This window comes from Chenopodium album, chromosome 12 (genome assembly GCF_948465745.1).
Source record: "Chenopodium album chromosome 12, dcCheAlbu1.1, whole genome shotgun sequence".
Lineage (NCBI taxonomy): Eukaryota > Viridiplantae > Streptophyta > Magnoliopsida > Caryophyllales > Amaranthaceae > Chenopodium > Chenopodium album.
This window is the reverse complement of record NC_137845.1, coordinates 30,576,829-30,596,537: the sequence shown is the minus strand read 5'-3', so window position 1 is coordinate 30,596,537 and position 19,709 is coordinate 30,576,829. Positions and strand designations below refer to the sequence as shown.

General features: G+C 34.4%; 1 pseudogene; it reads left to right on the top strand.

Annotated features, from left to right (window-relative positions):
• The first annotated feature begins 1,656 nt into the window (after positions 1–1,656).
• Positions 1,657–19,522, top strand: LOC145571105 (nodulin homeobox-like; annotated as a pseudogene).
• The last annotated feature ends 187 nt before the right edge of the window (positions 19,523–19,709 follow it).

Below are 19,709 nucleotides of genomic sequence, written 5' to 3'. Positions count from 1 at the left end.
AAAGTCAATTAAAATGAAATTAGTTTAAATTAAATGACTTATATAAATTATTTTTTTCTAAAATTTGAATTTATTTAAGGTCTAACTTAAAAACTTTTTGTTAGATATCTTTATTCTTATTATGTTATTGTTTAATGTAAAAAAAAAGGTTTTTGGAGGGAAAATTTTTGTCATGTGTGCGACACGCGTACTTTAGGAATAATGCTGGTGATAATTTAATATATAGTATAGATTATTATTATTATTATTATTATTATTATTATTATTATTATTATTACTACTATTATTATTATTATTATTATTATTATTATTATTATTATCACCATCATTAAGCATATAATATTATTATTATTAAAATATTAATTATTATCATTAAATTTAAATATTTGTTAGTATTATTATTAATTATTATTTTTATCATTACTATTATTATTAAATATTTATTATTATTATTATTATTGAATATTATTTTTATTATTACTATTAAATATTAAATATTATTTATTATTATTATTATTATTATTATTAATTATTAATTACTATTATTATTATTATTAAATATTATTTATTAAATATTAAATATTATTATTATTATTAAACATTAATTATTATTATGATTATTATTATTATCTTTAAAGATTAGTTATTATTATTAAATATTAGTTATTATAATTAAATATTAATTATTATTAAATAATTATTATTATTATTATTATTATTATTCTTTATTATTTTTAAGCAGAGGAGATCAGAGCAAAGCAGAACAGCTCAAAAGAACAGGGTCATAGTCTTACCCTAACCTGATATTAAGACCGCCCGCAACCAGGCAGAAGTGCGATCCCCCTGCTGGGTCTTTCATAGGGCAACTTGACGTGAGGATAAGGAGAAAGTGGATTTTGCATATGCGTGCAGTTACCTTCGTGAAATATATATCTGTCAATTTCTTCATAAGTTTGGGGGCAGTGTTCTCGCTAGGGTTACTCATAAGATCAGTCTCCACAATCCAATTACAAAGACTAAGAGCATCATCGAAGGCTAGTCTCAGACCAAAAATACCGGAATTGCGAAGAAGTATAGCCTGAAAACCAGTAGACTGTATATGCGACTCAAGGAACACATAATGCCGAACATCACCCACTAAATAAACACCCAGATCTCCATAAGCAAAAGGTAAGGTGGCAAGTCGCCATTGCGAATCACCAAAACCATGCCCCAAAGCAGTTACAATGCGCTCCAAAGAAGCCCGAAGGGCAACATCAAAAGAAAGTTGGACAGCTTCAAAAAGATGAGGGAGTCAATTACGCATAGCAAAGTAGAGTTTTAAAGCCCCAGTACACGAACGAAGTAATAACAACTCACATTGGAGATCATCAAGCTTAGCAACAACATCCATAAGAACAATGGTCTTTGACAAAAAGAGGTATCCGCACTGACAGGACCACCAAGCAACTTAACACCATGCATAGGACGAGCAATATCAGGAAGAAAGGCACGGTTGTTGTTGTTGTTAATTTTCATTTTCTTTCTGATGCTTTTTGTTAGCTACCCTCAAATTATTTTGGGACTAAGACTCTATTGTTGTTATTAATTAGGGTTTATAGGTTTTTTTGAGTTGTTTATTGGGTGTTGTTTTGGGTGGTTAAAGGTGGTTTAAGAATGAGTGTGGTGATAGTGTCTAGGAGGGGGTTTTCAAGTGAGTGGTCGGGGGAGGGGGGGTTATGAGTAAAAACCAATGGTGGGACTGGGCCGGTGCAGGGTGGGCGACAGCTCAGGGCCCCCAAAAAACAAGGGCCCCAAAAATTAGTATATATACAATTTGTTTCACTAATAATCACTAAAAACATTAGTTTGATCGGTGGTTATGTTGATAATCTTAAGACCGGGGTTCAAAACTCACTGAAGTCTATTTTTTGCTTTTTGAGTTTTATCGTGGGTTGGGGGTGGATTGGGCGGTTTCGAGGGTGAGTATGTGAGCGTGATTTTTTGCTTTTTGAGTTTTATCGTGGGTTGGGGGTGGATTGGGCGCTTTCGAGGGAGAGTATGTGAGCGTGATTTTCCTAGGTTGTTTCAAAACTCGCAATTACGTCTGAAGAACCCCAAACTACCCCCACACATTGGAAGTTACATCCCGTATTTTAGTCAAATATTACTTGCTATTGAGAAATAATTTATTCCCCATATCTCCCTAACAATGGTTTCAAATGTTAAGCCTCCAATAATAGCTCACAACTTTAAAATCAAATTTGCATAGTAATGATCATGGCATAATCTGCAATCAACCCATCGTACCATGTGTTAGGAAATAGATGAGAATAAAAGATATAGGCTATGTTTTTCATATAGAGAATAAAAGTTAAGTCAAATTAGTCATTAGCTTGTGGGTTCATGTAGATATTCCCATTCCATTTGCATTTATAGGCAGCATATTGACTTAAAAGCTTCTAGTTAATGCAGTTTTTTTTTTTTTCAATAGTTCCTTGTTTTCTTTGTTCCTTCAAAATGTATGACACTTTAACGTTTTGCAGGATATTGACATGATCACAGAAGTAAAGGAGTTACAGAGATTTAACTCTCAGGACCTCAGTAAGCTGTTAAAGGACTCTGAAAACTTCTTGATTATCCATATTACAGCAAATGGTTTATCTCTGCGGGTGAGTTGACCATCTTAATTTTCACATTTTTGTAAAAGGTGAATATAAATTAGATGCTGGGGTTTGGTAAGATGGGGTTTGATTGTTTAAAAGTGACAAAAAAAAATAGATTATAAGGTGTTGTTTGGTTGCACATAAAAAATGGTTTGAAAGATCTGAAAATTTTTATGAATTTGAAAATAAAGGACTTTGTTTGGTAGACCATAAAAAGTGCATGAAATCTGGAAAGTATACAGTTATGAGAATTTTCAATTCCTACAAAACATGGAAATTTGATTACCAAGGTCTATGTGGTAACTCAAAATTCTCATGATATGTAAATACCTATATATAAACTACACAAGTTTAGTTAATTCCTAGAATATTCAATGTGGGATTTTAAATTCCCATGAGATATAAATGCCCATAAGAAATCAATTCTTTTGTAAACCAAACAATACCTAAGTGAAGAAAATGAGGGTTTGATTGATCACACACTCACACAAATCAATGGTGACCCTCAATTTTTGAGACACGGAGATGGTAATCACCCTGAAAATGAATTATAAAAGATGACCTTATTTAATAAATTTACCCTACTTATAACTTTATTTTCATCTTCATCCCTACCGAAACCCTAACCCCAGCCACCCCATCTCAGTCGAAACCCTAATGGAGGTGGTTTGGGTCATGGGTTGTGGTTTAAGTCTTGGCAAAGGAGAGAAAGGGAGGGTCATGGGTTTGGGTTTCGATCTGGGCGGAGGAGAAAGAGAGGGGGGTCGTGGGTTTGGGGATAGGATATCAGGTAGGGTCATTGATGGGGGGAAGCCTGGGTGTTGGGAGTGAAGGGGAGGGGGAGAGAGTGGTTGGGGCGGCAGGTGAGGGTGGAGGTGATGGTGGGGGTGGCTGGGTTGGTGGTTGGGTTAATTTTTTTTTGTTTATTTTTTTAAAATAAATCTAACCATAATTAATTAATTTTAATTCACTATTTATAAAAATAAGGTTATTAGTGGGATAAATTTCTTAAATAGGGTCAATTTGTACAGTTAATTTTCAAGAAGGTCACCATTTCCGTGTCTCACAAGCTAAGGCTCACCATCAAGAATTTCAATAAAAAAAATATAGAGGTAAAATAAAAATTTTATGTAGGGACAAAATTATTACTACCTCTGTTTCTTTTTTGTTGCAACAAATGAATTTTTTTTTTATTTCACAAATAATACCATTTTATTACAACTAAAAGGAAAGAAGGTAGTAAATGGAGTAAGACTTATTTGGGGACGGATGGAGTAATATTCATAACCTCCCTTAGTTTCAAATTGTTCTAGGAAATTCAAAAGTGGCCTCAATTTAAGGAGTGATTCAATTTTCTTCTTAAGTTCTACCACAGTACTAGTATAGTATATTTATAGCTTTAATAAAGGATTAAAAGTAGGACTGCATCGAAATGTACCATGATATTTATTGGTTTTGTCAAGTGACATACATCACAAAATAGAAAGGTTACATGGCCTATTTTACGCTATTGCTCCGTTTGATTGGGTGTAAAATGTTTTACATCATTTTCTCTTTCTTTCCTTAGCAATTTTTTACCTTTCCTCCTATCCGTCCTGTCCCTTTCCTGTCCACCCTTTTTTTTCCCAATGTATTTTTACATTTTATTATAAAATGTTAGTACATAAAAATTCATTTTACACTAAAAATGTTTTACACCCTACCAAAGGTAGCCTATAACCCTTTAGTATTGATTTTTTTTTTTTTTTTTTTTTTTGCTGGAAATTTTCCAAGTTGTGATCCCTCCTTTTAAAAGTTACACGTTGTAACCTTCAAGTACAATAATGTATCAGTAGTAATCTTGATGTTATCCTACTGTTAACGGTCACCGTCAATGGATCCACTTTGTAGTTTTTTTTTTCTCGATTTGCATGCTAAAAAATTCCGTTAAAGGTATTAGGGGCCACTTTGACCCTTATGAATTCAAATTGAATTCAGATTTGGCAAAAAATAAAAAATAAAAAACAACTGTAAAAGCCTCGATTTTGAATTCAAATTTCTACAGTTAAAATTAAAATTCACAAATCAAGTCTTTTACGTTTTTTTTTTCTTTTTTTTTCCAAATCTGCGCTCAATTTGATTTCTTATGGTTTAAAATGACCCATAAAATCTTTAATGAAATATTTTTTAGCACTTAAATCGAGAAAAAAAAATTAAAAGTGCAAAGGAGGCCCCACTAATGGTGACAGTTAATGGTAGGAAAATGACAAGGTCATCATTGATACTAAACCTGGCAAATGGGTCATTTGGGTCGGGTACGGGTCGGGTCATTTCGGGTCAAAAAGTTATCGGGTCAAGTTCCGGTCGGGTCATTTCGGGTTTCGGGTTGATTTCGGGTCAACTGATAATCGGGTCGGGTCGGGTTTCGGGTCAACATTTCGGGTCGGGTCAGTTTTCGGGTCGGGTCAATCTTTGGGTCCAATTTTCGGGTCAACTTCGGGTCGGGTCATATTCGGGTCGATGCATTGGGTTAAATTCAACTCTATATATATATATATATATATATATATATATATATATATATATATATATATATATATATATATATATATTTATATATATATATATATATATATATATATATATATATATATATATATATATATTTATATATATATATTGACGAGAAACTCGCTATATTTATTAAGGCCACTTTTTCATGGAATACAGTAATTGTTTGACTTTCTATTATTTTGTAAGTTCCTTTGGTATTGAACATTATTTTATGTGCGCATTATTATTGTACTATTTTTTTTCTAGACTTGTGAGAATTGTGACTTTTATTTCGAGCTTTACTTAATTTTTTTAATCTTATGGACAAACTCCGTAGAATAGTCGTTAAATTTCAATCTTTTTACAATTTTTTAATAACTTATAGAGATAAAAGGCCAAAGAAATCGAGAAAAGTAATGCTCAAAATATGTAAATTACTTACACTGTTACACATTACAAATTAATAAAAAAAATTAAGTCAATTTGATTGCGGTTTTTTTCTATTTGGGTTTGCTCAGGTCAAGTCTTTAGCTTAAATAGATTCTGATCATTTAAGGTATAAGATAATTTTGGTTCGGGTCACTTTGGGTTTCGAGTCTATTTGGGTCAATTAATTCAAGTTAAAAGTCGGGCCACTTTGGGTATCGGGTCAACTTCGGGTTTCTGATCATTTCGGGTCTCGGGTCAAGTTCGGGTCGGGTCATCTCGGGTCGGATCATTTTGGGTCGGGTCATTTCGGGTTAAGGTCGGGTCAATTCCACATCGGGTCGGGTATGGGTCGGGTCGGGTTGATTCGGGTTTTGGGTCGATTTTGGGTCACTATTTTTGGGTCGATTTCGGGTCATGGTCGCGTCATTCGGGTCGGGTCATCGAGTCTGGGTCAGAATTGTCAGGTCTAATTGATACTCCCTCCTTTTTTTTTTTTTTTTTTGGCATCACTTTCCATTTATGGATGTTTTTTTTTAAAATGCATCACTTCTATATTTGATGACTTTATACAATATTTTATCATTTATCTCTCTTACTTTAAACTCTAATCAAATTATTTTATCATTTTTCTCTCTTCAATGCTCCCCACTTAAATAATAAAAATATATATTATCTCTCACATACTCCCTCCGTTTTTTTTATTTGTATCACTTGTGTTTGCACAAAGTTTTAAGAGGGTAATATAATATTGTGAGTAGGTGAATAAATTATTATAATAAAAGTAAGATTGGGACCATGAAAGAGAAAGTATGTAAGAGATGGTATATATTTTTATTATTTAAGTGGGGACCGTAGAAGAGAGAGAAATGATAAAATAATTTGATTGAAGTTTAAAGTTAGAGAGATAAATGATAAAATTAAAATTACCAAATATAGAAGTGATGCATTTAAATAAATAGAAAGTGATACAAATAAAAAAAAAGCGGATGGAGTACTTTTTCTTTCATGGTCCTAAAAAAACGGGGAAGTATATAATTGTAGTTGAAGGTTACAGTGTGTAACTTTCAATTTTAAAGGGGCACATGTGGGAAAAGTCAATACTGTAATTTTCTTTCAGATTGAAAATTTCCCTCTTTGACAAATTTCCTAAGGTTGAAAATGGGCCAAATTATGTGCTACATTTTTGAAATGAAGGGGATTTTTCTTTCAGATTGATATGCACAAACTCGCTCGACTCCTTCCTTCGCACCTTACTGCTGTGCTATTGTCCTCCCAAGGAGACGAAGCCTCATTGAAATACTTATTATCTGGACTTCGGCTTTTATATTCTTTATGTGAAATAACCACTCGACACTCTAAGCTTAAACAGGTCAGTAACATTTTGGTTAATATGTAACCTTTCATTTGTATACATACTCCTTTTGCATTGTCCCCTATAAATGTTCTTACTTACTATTTCCCCTTAAAGAGGTGCCTAATAATCCTTTTGTTAAACACTTAAAATGTTTCCTTCATTTAAATGAGTTTTTGGAGGGAAACTAAACCGACTTTTTCAATAGGTTATATCATACTAAAACATTGAGTTAACATGCATGGTAATGATTTCGTGTGTGTTAACAGTTGTTTCATTCAACAGATCTTGCTCGACGATATGAAAGTGTCAGAACAGCTGCTTGATTTGGTGTTCTATTTACTCATTTTCTGCTGTAAACAGGTTATCTACGTTCATGAACTCGATTAATTATGTTCATGAAAATTCTACATCATATCCAAAATGCTGCAAGGAGTCTCTTTATTGTTCCATTTAATCTTTTACAAATTCTCAGTTAGGATTATGTTCCTTAATAAGACTTGTGATCTATGTTCTGGTTATGTTATGATCATTTGGTGGCCCGATTTCAACATCAATATAATATGCGATGTATAGAATGAAAAAGAGCTAAAGTAAACTAGAAAGAAAATCTAAGTCAGTGCATCTCAACCTTCTGCCTTCTTGTTGCTCCTAGTACTAGTTAATGTATATACTGAAATTTCAAATAATGAATAGTTGTTTTCTAGGAAGCAACTTTGAATTCTTGTATATATTTATTTATTAGACTATTCAATTCGATGATGCAACTGATATGTGAAATTGAATTTACTCTTTACATGACCTAGAGATATAGTTCTGCTGGTGCTATACCACTTCTGTACTCGGCACTTGTACCTTGCAGTATGTATCTACTCACTGCTTGCATTTCGTCACAATGGAGTGATCTCACTTATGTTCTCCAGGCACATCCTAAGGTATAATGTTGTACTCCGTCAATTTGATGTTAAACAATAATTCAAAGCTCATAACATTTTGACATTAAGAATGGCTAAACAAGTCTTTCTTTACAGGTTGACATATTTATAGATGCAGCCTTTGGAGCTATCCGCGTGAATATCAACTTCCTTCAGACAAAGTTGTCAGCAGAGGAGAATGAGTTTCACTCAAATTCTAGTCTAGGCATTGAAAAGGCAGTCAACTTCTGTTGCCAGCAATGTGAGGCTTCTTTGCAGTTTCTCCAGTCGTTATTCCAAAATAAGTCTTTTCAAGAATGCCTTCTCAAGAATAAGGTTTTCACCTATTTCTATATTTTTTTAAAAAAAAAAAAAACATTTATTAATCTATTATATTATTCTGTTCTCTTTCAATCATGCTTGGTGGCTGGCTTTTTTCAAGTAGAACCACATCTAACAAGTACCTTCTCACATATATATGTGGTAAGGATGACTACACAAGAAACAAGGAGCTTTCCATTTGCATAGCATTGTGTTTTCATTTTAAAGTAGCTATGGTGTTCTGTTCGAAGCACATATGAGCTTCGTTTGATTTGATAGTTCCCAAGGCATGTTTAAACATTTAAATGTAAAGGACTAATTGCTATAGTGTTGTGTGTCTAGCTTCTCTTTGATGTCACATTGGGTGTTTTCTTGGGTTGTTAAATATTGCAAAGGAAGCATGATTAATAGGCTCATTTTTTCCAGTGTTCTTCTCTAGTGTACTTTTTTTGTCAAGGTATGTATCCAGGGAGCTTTGACCGTGATGAAATTTTATGTTATGACATTTAGATATGAACGGGGGTAAGAGGAAGCTATTATGGTGAAGTTGCTGGTTGTCGTAATATCTAGAAGGATCAGACATCAGTTTATTAAAAAAAAAAAATGAATGAAAAAAGAAAGAAATTTTGTACTTGGCATTTGTAATCCTTGTGATATTTGTTTGAAGTGATTTTCTTGCAGATATGTATTATTTTTATTATTGGAATTGGACCGCCATGATTTAATCTTTCTTACAAAGTTTTGTATTCTGTATCAATGTAGGAGTTATGTGGGAAGGGAGGAGTCCTTCGGCTTGTTCAAGCTACCTTGAAATTGAATATCTCACCAATTCTCAAGGAGCCTCTTGCAGTGGTAGCTGCTGTTTCTAGGCTAAAAGCTCGAGTTCTATCAATTGTAAGTCCAAAATGTGTAGATTTCTCCAAGTGATCCTCTAGAATTGGACTTATAATTCCACTTCAGTTAGTTCAGTATCTGTAGTTTGGCTGAAAATGGTAACCAGTCAACTTCAGATTTGCAATTGCTAAGAGGGCTACTGATTTGACTTGAGAAGCGTCGGCTTTTTGTAGCTGCTGCATTTTTGTGAATCAGAAAGCGTATCTTATCTGGATAAGGTTGCCAGCATTCCCGAAAGCCTGGAGCTTGCAAAGTGTGTTGTTGTAGAGGTAATTTTTAAAGCAAATTACATTAGTCACATATGCCTTTCAAAACCAAGGGTCTACTATATTTTGCTAATGATCCATGTATTGACTAGGTTATTACATTACTGAAGACCATGCTTAGCAGGGATCTTAAACTGCAGGTGAATCACTCGGGTAAAACATACCCAAGGGGGCTTTTGCAGCTCAATGTATTGCGCCTGACAGATATCTTCTCTGATGATTCAAATTTTCGTTCCTACATTACAACATATTTCGTGAGCTCTCTTGCAATGCCTTATTGTTTTATTAATTATTCAATAGTACACTTATCATATGGCTTCCCCTCTACCCATAGTCGTTTTCAATTTATACTTGGCGATTTGGCATGTTTAATTTGTACATGGTTATTTGCAGAAATAGGGGCAATATTTGTCGTATAACATGTTTCAAACTTATTATACTTTTATATTAATGGTCTTACAAAACACTTTGCATTTATATATTCAATTTGATGCCTAATTTTCTCTATTCGCGTCATGCACATCATTTTTTCTCCAGGCTGAATTGCTGGCAGCAATCTTGTCAATTCCATACCAACAGTTTTTGGCTAGTTGGTGTTCATCTGACTTGCCTATAAAGGAAGAAGATGCTTCACTGGAATACGAGCCTTTTACTATGGTTGGGTGGATTTTGGACTCGTCTTCAATACTAGATATGATACATGTAAAAACATATGAATCTAATTATATTCCAACCAACAATGCCCAAGCATCGTATGCCCTTCAACGAACTCCTCTATTGGTTAAAGTGATTTCCAATCTTCATTGTTTTGTGCCTAAGATTTGCAAAGGTCAATTTTTCTTAATCTAATTTTTTTTTTTTTCATGTGCATCGAAACATTCGTCTGAAAATTCATCAACTTACTATTATTTGTACTTAACAAATATTAACATCTAGCTTGTGCTTTCAATCTAAATTACAGAGCAGGAGAAGAATTTATTTCTTCACAAGTTTCTTGAACGTCTGAAGATGGATTGGCGCGATCCAAAGGCTGGATTTACATTCATCTCTGCACCTCAAAAAGCTGCTACTATATGCAAGAATCTCCGTAACTATAACTCCCTGACCACCTCTTTCAGTTTTTGATATAAAAACTTCTGCATAATTTATGAGTACCTGGTATAATTTGTGTAGGTTCATTATTGAGTCATGCAGAATCCTTAATCCCGACTTTTCTTAATGAGGAGGATGTACAACTATTAAGGTAATTTGGCGTCTTACATGCAGTGTGCTGAATGATCTAGTACCCTAGAATTTGCTCCTTGTGCTTGTATTTTCTTAATCAATTCTCTAAATCTACATCAAAGCAGATTTTTAACCTGAATTATCTATGTTAATTCTTCCTTGTGCGCTGTTTTGGCATCTTTAGTTAAGTATGCCAATCTGGAGATGAATTCTAGCTCAAAGCAAAGTCTCATAAACCATGAAGACATTATGTTAAATAAATCACTAATTCCGTTTTCTATTTTCTGTTGCAGGCTTTTTTTCTTTCGATTGCAGTCACTTATTGGCCTGGTTGATTATGAAGTCAATAGAGGACTGGTAAATGTGTATCTTTGACATGAAATGGACGGAACTGTTTGCAAACCTGACCTACCTATCTTTGACTGCACAATTCTTGACTGCTGTTATAATTGTTGTTAGGAACTTCAATATTCGAGAGGTTGTACAGCTTCTCTTCGAGGAAATGTTGGTTTTGATCATAAGACGCGACACTCTAAACTGAGAGAAGGTAATTCAGTTTTTCCAGGAGTGGACGATTCTTGCATTATCGATGTTGAGGCTATTGCTGAAGCTGATGATGGTGCAAAGCATGATCAGAAGACATGTAAAGGTAAAGCTATCAAGGCTTTAGCTGAGTGTATAGTCGAGACTGAAAAGGAGATTCATAATGTAGAGACAAGTAGTGGATCAGATTCAAGCACTACAAGAGGACAGAACCCCAATGAGAAAGTTGGTGATGATGAATATACATCTCCAAATGAGCATTTACATAGAAATGTAGGTGGAGGTGTTCAACAAGATGAAAGGGTTGAAAGTGTACATGGCGAAGAGAGTCAAGTAAGGAAACGTAAGAGAAATTTAATGAACAATATACAACTATCGTTAATTGAAAGGGTGTTGCAGGATGAACCTGATATCCATAAGAACATAGCTTCTTTACAATTATGGGCTAACAGATTAAGTTCACATGTAAGAGAATTTAAGCTATGTTGTTTTAAATAATTATTTGATGTTATTATGCTTTTGATAGATGGTTTATACATGTGATTCTTATCTTTGGTCCTTGCAGGGTTCAGAAATCACATCTTTACAGCTAAAAAATTGGTGAGCCATTTTTCCCTTACAAGGTTTATATACATTATCGACTACATTATTTGTTTCTGATTAAAACTTAGAGATGCCTGTTTTCTCTTCAGTTGTTTATCCTGCGTTGTTCATCTAGTTTATTAAGATGCTGCCCCTCTTTACCTAGCCTGTTTCCACTCTTAATAATATGTGCTTGCTTAATTGCTGCTTAGGCTTTGCTTAGTTCACCTTATTTTTGCTGATCTGATCTGAACTTATTTTTTCTAATTAATTCTGATCTGAACTTGAAAAAAAAGTAATATATAACGTGTACTATGTATCCGTATCTAATAAATCCTTGGTAGACTATATTTTAAGATAGCAATGCTTTTCATTAATGCTAAGCTTTGCATTTCTTAGTTAACAAAGGTGTAATTTTCGGAAGCCTGGGTTTGTGTAGATATGCCATATGCAGGATCTTGTTTTAGACTTTGATGTTGTGTTTGGATAAAATGATGGGAAAGAAAAAAGGGGAGGGAAGAGAAAGGGAGAGGAGGGAAAAAAAAAATGAGTTTTCCATTCAAATCTCTTCGTTGTTAGAGAGATCAAATTCTTACAATTTGATCCCTTCATTTCTCTCCCTTCCAATTTCCGCCTTTCCCTATTTGTTATCCAAGTGAAAGATAATTCATCCCTCCATTTCCCTTCCCTTCCTTTTCCTCTATTTCCTTTAATCCAAACAAAGTATGAAAGTGCTTCTAAGCCCATCGATACCTTTATATGGACTTCTTCAGTCAGGACCTAACTACACAATAAGAATGTAAACCTTGTTTTTTTCTGTAATTTGCATCCCCCACCCAACAAAAAAATGAGGATCAATCAAGAAATTATGATTGATGATTTTATGATTTTTCTAATAGAACAAATCAAGATATTCAATCACATACTACGTAAGATTAACCACACAAATATTCAGCTTAAAAGTCAAAAAAATAGCTTGAAGAAAATACGGGTACAAAGTTTTATAATAGAATATTAAGCAATAAATTACTCCCTCTATTCTCGAAAATTCGACTCATTTTTCATTTGCCAATATTTCATGTGCGACTTAGACCATAAATATATTTAGTTATGTATAAGTTAAAATTTATTTAGATGGTGTTTTTGTAAACAGGTTGAACAACAGGAGAGCAAAGCTTGCACGAGCAGCCAAGCGTGATGGGTCTAGCCCAAGTGGCAGTAAAATGTGTTTTTACAATTTTTTTGAGAAAACGTAAATGTGTTTTTATTTTGGTCCATTTACTTGGTCCATTAAATAACATTTTACTTTTCTGGGGTAAGTCCAATTCTGGAACTTAACTTGTGGATTCTTGAGTAAGCCTTGTGCTGGTAACCCTTGGACCTTGGTGAAAGTAAGGGTGAGTCAATGTAGTAGCTGACATGCACAAAATCAGAAAACGCAAGAGCAAAACTATTTGTTGCCAAACATTCCACCTTTGGATCGTGCTCAAATTTGGAAAGCTTGTTTTTGACATCAAATGCTTCATTTTGGAAGGCCGTACGTTGTTTTGATCTTTGGTTTCAGAATTGCTGCTGGACGGACCTGGCATTTTAGCTGAATTTTAAACATTTTGTTCTCGATTTTTGATCTCTTATTGTTTGGTGATTGTTGGTGGGTTGTGAACCTTTGTAGACTGATTTGGGGTTCTTTTTTCCTCATTTATCAATAAGAGAATTATAGGGTGGACTCCTTAAATGGTCCCATGGTTTTTATCCTTCACATTGAAGGGGTTTTTCAAGTACAATTTGTGTGTGTTGTTTGTTATCATTTCTTGGTTTTGCTACTGCATTATCACTGTTTTTATGTGTTAATTTAATCATGTGAAAATTTGGGTTGATTGGATTAAATTGTTAGGTAATTGTCTTGTGTGTGACATTGTGGATGTCGTAGTGACCCCTTTCCGATCCTTACACCAAGGATGGTCACCTATTATCTGAGGAAAATGTTATAGCTGATACACAAGTTTGGCCCCTTGTGCGACAGCTTCGGATTCTCCTGAGAGTCCTATGGAGGACCAGACTGCTTCTGCTGCTACTAGTGACCACAGTCAAGTATCGGTTGTACAGAGAGAGTTTAGGGATAAATATGAACCCAAGTCTTGAGACTTCCCACCCTAAAAGTTCAAGCAGATTAAGCATCCAAAACGAAGGTCTGGCTACAGATACGAATTGTGTAAACTTTCAGGAAGGTCAAGCTATTTTACTTACCGATTCCCTAGGGAAAGACATTGCAAAAGGAACTGTATATCAGAGTTCTTGTATAGCATCTTTTATTGAAAATGTGTGCTCTTAACAATGGCATTCGTAAATGACTAATGTTCGATTATATCCTAGAATAATAATCATGTATGCTTCAGAGTTCTGACCCTGGTGTACAGCTCTTCCATCTTATACCTGTGATCATTACCATTTTTGCTACTACCTCCAGATCGTACTATATGCAACTTTGAAGTATTATTTGTGAGATATAAAAAATTTTAAAGTTGTATATTATACGATCCAGAGGTAGTATTTATTTGGCGTTTAAGAGTATGTGGATTAAATTGCATACAATGTTTTAGGTAAGATTATCAGTGTCAAACTGTCAAATGGCTGAAGAAAGCCACTACACTCCTCGTTCTCCTAAAATCTTCATAAAAGGCTGATGAAAAAAAAAAAAAATCAACTCCTAAAATTAGACAGTTGGTTAAATTAGGTTGGGTTTGGGTCACTAGTCATTTTGGAATGGATAATTTTGGGTCCTGAGTCGTAAATTGCTCAACCCTACTAGTGTTTTCGGGTTTGGGTCAACCTAACGGGTGTAAGAATATTATTTTTTATATATAATTTATTTATGTGTTTACGGAATATATCCAATTTTTCAAGCTTGTTTTGCTATTTATTTTTCAATTTTTAATTGAACATTCTTGCCAATATTAATTTAGTCATTTCATTTACTACATAATTTAAACATCGTGTTTTGTGTACAGTGTGACCGCATTCATAAAACACTAATCAAGTAACTCCTGTAACAATGAGAGTAATTTATATTCCCAGCCACATATAAAAGTGGGTTATTTTATATCTTGATATAATTCCTTTACATCACTAACTTCAAATTATATACTCCGTGTATTTGATGATGTTACAGAGTAATATTTTATGTGTATATAATATCTTTTGATTAAGTAATAATATCCTTATAGATCGAGTTGTCTATTATCTCCCTAACCTAATTTAAATCATTATGTTTATCTTCAATAGTTATCTTTTGTAATATAGACTCGTATTTAAAGTTTATCAGTGTAATACAATAAACGATGTTGGTTATACAAAATCTAAATTAAACATCATCTGATAGCGAATAGTGGCGGTTTATGTGGGTTATGCGGTCAATGGCAGCGTTGGGTATGCGGATCTAGTTGGTGCGGGTTGATAGGTTGTGTAGGTGGCGATTGGTGTTCAATTGTTCATATAAGAGAGAGAAATGAATATCAAGTGGTAGACGAATGATCAAACCCAATTAAAAAAAACTGATTTTTATTTTTCAATAAATAAATTTTTGTAACAAGTAGTGGCGGATTTAGTTAAAAAAAAAAAATTTATACATAAAAAAAAGGTTAAATAGAATATTTGTGCAATGTGAAACAAGATATTAGTGTGCAATAGTGATGTTAGTGGGGGCAGGGATGAGTCCCGATTTGACGAGTGGTGGGGATAAAAACCATACCCGTCATGGATGATGGGAGAGGGGTGGATTCGGGTCGCACCCACCCAGCCTCTCCATCGCCGCCCCGTCCCCACTTCCTACCCACCCTCCTCCCTATCCCTTTTATACTATTTTATTTTAAAAAAAATATTATGTGAAATAATGTTGTAAATATAAATATACAATACATTGTAAATTATATTATGTAGTATTGTTGTATTTGGAAGGCGGGGATTAAACGGGTCTTAGGTGGGAATTAGGCGGGGGTGAATATCCATGTGGAGATTTGGGTGAGGATGGTTTCATACTTTTATCAGGGAAGAAATGGGGATGAACTTAGGACCTGCTAAGGGGATGAGGATAGAGATGAAAATGTTAGGCGGGGATAGGAATGAGAAAGCTAACATCCGTCTTGCCTTGCCCCGTTTACATCCTCCGTAGTTATTTTTTCCTTGCATCCTAAGTATACCTGGCAAATGGGTCATTCGGGTCAGGTATGGGTCGGGTCAAGTTCGGGTCAATAAGTTATCAGGTCAAGTTTGGGTCGGGTCGAGTCGGGTCATTTTGGGTTTCGGGTTGATTTCGGGTCAACTGATAATCGGGTCGGGTCGGGTTTCGGGTCAACATTTCGGGTCGAATTCGGATCGGGTCAAGTTTGGGTCGGGTCAAATTTCAGATCGAGTCAGTTCGGGTCGGGTCAACCTTTGGGTCTAATTTTTGGGTCAACTTCGGGTCAGGTCATATTCGGGTCGATGCATTGGGTTAAATTCAACTCTATATACATAGTATATATTCATATATTTTTTGACGAGAAACTCACTATATTTATTAAGGCTACTTTTTTCATGGAATACAGTAATTGTTTGACTTTAGATTATTTTGTAATTTCATTTGCTATTGAACATTATGTTATATACGTATTATTACTGTACTTTTTTTTCTAGACTTGTGAGAATTGTGACTTTTATTTCGAGCTTCGGTTAATTTTTTTAATCTTATGGACAAACTCCGTAGAATAGTCATTAAATTTCAATCTTTTTACAATTTTTTAATAACTTATAGAGATAAAAGGCCAAAGAAATCGAGAAAAGTAATGCTCAAAATATGTAAATTGCTTACGCTGTTACACATTATAAATTAATAAAAAAAAAAAAAAATTAAGTCAGTTTGATAGCGGTTTTTTTTGTATTTCGGTTTGCTCAGGTCAAGTCTTTAGCTTAAATAGATTATGGTCATTTAAGGTATAAGATAATTTTGGTTCGGGTCACTTTAGGTTTCGAGTCTATTTGGGTCAATTAATTCAAGTTAAAAGTCGGGTCACTTTGGGTATCGGGTCTCGGGTCACTTCGGGTCAGGTCATTTCGGGTATCGGGTCAACTTCGGATCGGGTCATCTCGAATCGGGTCGTTTTGGGTCGAGTCATTTCGGGTTAAAGTCGGGTCAATTTCACATCGGGTCTGGTATGGGTCGGGTCGGATTGATTCGGGTTTTGGGTCAGTTTCGGATCACTATTTTCGGGTCATGGGTCGGGTCATCGGGTGTGAGTCAAAATTGTCAGGTCTAATCCTAAGTAACTAATGGGCTAGCGGAGATCAAGGTTCGATCTCTCAAAGCCTCTTTTTTTTTTCAGACTTTCACAGTTTCAGTCATTTCAGTTCCCATTTTCTAATTTTTTTCTCCGAAATTCCCAAACTCAACTCCTGATACGCCACAGCAGCGTCCCACCGCCCACGACACCGGACCGGAGGACTGCAGTCCGAGCTTCCGTCTGCTCGAGTACTCGATACATTGTAAGATTGTAAGTTCAATTTATTTTTTAATTGATATATGATAATTGCTATTTTGCTAATTTGAAATACAATTGAATAATTGATTTTGAATTTGTGGAGTTAGATTTTTGGTTGTTGGGGTTTTATATCTGATGGTTCATATAAAATTGATTTGATATCTTGATTGATTATTTGATTATTGTCGGTGTAATTGATTTATTGTATAAAAGCTACAAGTTACAAATTTACAATGGAGTCAGACGAGAATGAGCTACCATCAAGTTCTGAGCAGCGCTACTATACCTTAACCTAATCAATTCATCCACTCCTCTCAAATTTGCAAAAATATTTACAAATTTCAGTTAATCTTCAAAACTATTTGTTGTATGTGTCGTTCCAATTCCTCTGCTATACCCTCGTTTCTTATCAAATCTCTTTAATTTTTATTCAAACTGGGATTTCGTTGCCTGTGCTCAATTTTCTCTACATATTATTTGCATTTGATAAGATTATTTTTTTGACATTCATTTTTCGAATTCATGATTTCTCTTTTTTTCTTTTTTTTTTTTTGGTTAATTTTCTGGGTTCTTTAGTTCTGAATTATTATGATATTTTCTAGTGTTTTGTTAGTTTGAATTTTTTACTACTCTCTCCGTCCCCGAATGATAGTCACTTTTGCCATTTTTAGTGACCCAAAATGTTAGTCACATTTGCTTTTTTCAAGTACCATTAATATTATTTTTTTATCAAAATTCTCTAACTTTTGCAAAAATATTTGTGCAAATTTAACTTTCCTATGTAAATTTTCCTTTCCCATGTACTTTAATTACTTTCTCTCTCTACTTTTTTGCATACCCAATGTAAATTTACTTTTTCGATGTACTTTCTTTAATTCTCCTTAATTCCCGTGATTTTTCTTCAAAAGTGACTATCATTTGGGGGCGGAGGGAGTTGTTTTTTAATTTAATTTTCAGGATTCATTCGCATCTGGGTTTTTATTTTGAATTTTCTGGGTTTGAGTTGCCTCTCTATGTTGTTCTTGAGTAATAAAGAGGGTACTTGGCAGGAAAAGTTATGTAGAATAAATAAAAGTCTTTACTATTATTCAATTTGAGTTTCAAATCTTTCAATTTTTGCTTATATTTGTATGATAAATGTGGTATATATTGTGGAATTAACTATGCACATTCAATTTATTGAAATTGCCCACAAGTTTGATAAATTGTCATTGAGAATTTTTGGATTGTAATTTTTTACTTTGCTTAGCTTCAATTCAATATCTTCAATTAAATTCTTGTTCCGTGTATAGTGTCACCTTATTTTCACAGTTTGTGACTTGTTGGTTTAATATCTACAGTTTTTTCCGTCCGGCTTTTACTTGCTAATAGGGTTGTAATTTTAGTTAGCAATCAAAGGGTTTTTAATCCAGTGAATATCTTGGTCTTCTTTTTTATTAAGCATTGTGGAGGCTTTGTGTTGGGGAGAAGGTGGGTGGAAGTGGATGAAAGGGCAGAATAGGTGCTGCTGATGATTGTGCTTGTGGTCATTGAGGTCCATGAGGATAATAGAGAATTATATGCAGCCTTAACATGGCATAATGTTTTTGTGGATAGGTACTGTACTCACTGTTACGATGATGCTCTTGAAGGACATTAAACCAGCTGCATCAAACAATATAGACACTAGATTCATACTGTTGGATAAAGGCAGGATATCTGCAGAAGGCCAAAACAAGACTTGTTTGGCACTTGCGGCAGATGAGACTGCTGCGGTTCATTTTCAGCTTTGGGGACAGGAATGTAATTTTTTCCAGACAGGCGATATCATCCACCTCTCCAATGGCATATTTTCTTACCAGCGTAAAAATCTATTGCTGAGAGCAGGCAAGAGAGGAAAGATTCAGAAGGCAGGGGAATTTACATTGTCCTATGTTGAAACACCCAATATGAGTGAAATTAATTGGAGTCCTGATCCCAACAATCGAAAGAAGTATATTCAGGGATCTGTCATTTCTAATTACTCCCGCATCTTTCCTCCGGTTCGTTAGCTTTTGGATCCTTTAAATGTGCTACATAGTTGCCCATATCAAGCTTGCCTTCTGTGAGACTGACTTTGTTATGCCTTCCTGCTGCATGAGTGACACATGATGACAAATGTTTGAGAATTCTTTCGTATCACTCTATCTAACGAGCTGCAGGTTTGTGGTTATCTGCAGACTCTTTCAAGGATAAGGATGAAAATGTGTCAATTATGTCTGGTAAACTGAGCTGCTTTAGGAGCGTTAATCATGCTGCATATCTGCTATGGACTCTTTCAGTGACTTGATTAGACTCTATAATAACAGATCTTGTTTTCAGTAGGAGTAATTTTTTATTTCTGGCAGTCCCTTCACTCCTTCCGCAATGAAAATACTGGTAACATCACCTCTGGCGGACACTACTGTTCTTGTATATACAGAGAAGAGAAAGGGGAACCTTTTAGCATGCACTATAAGGAAACGATTATAGGACCA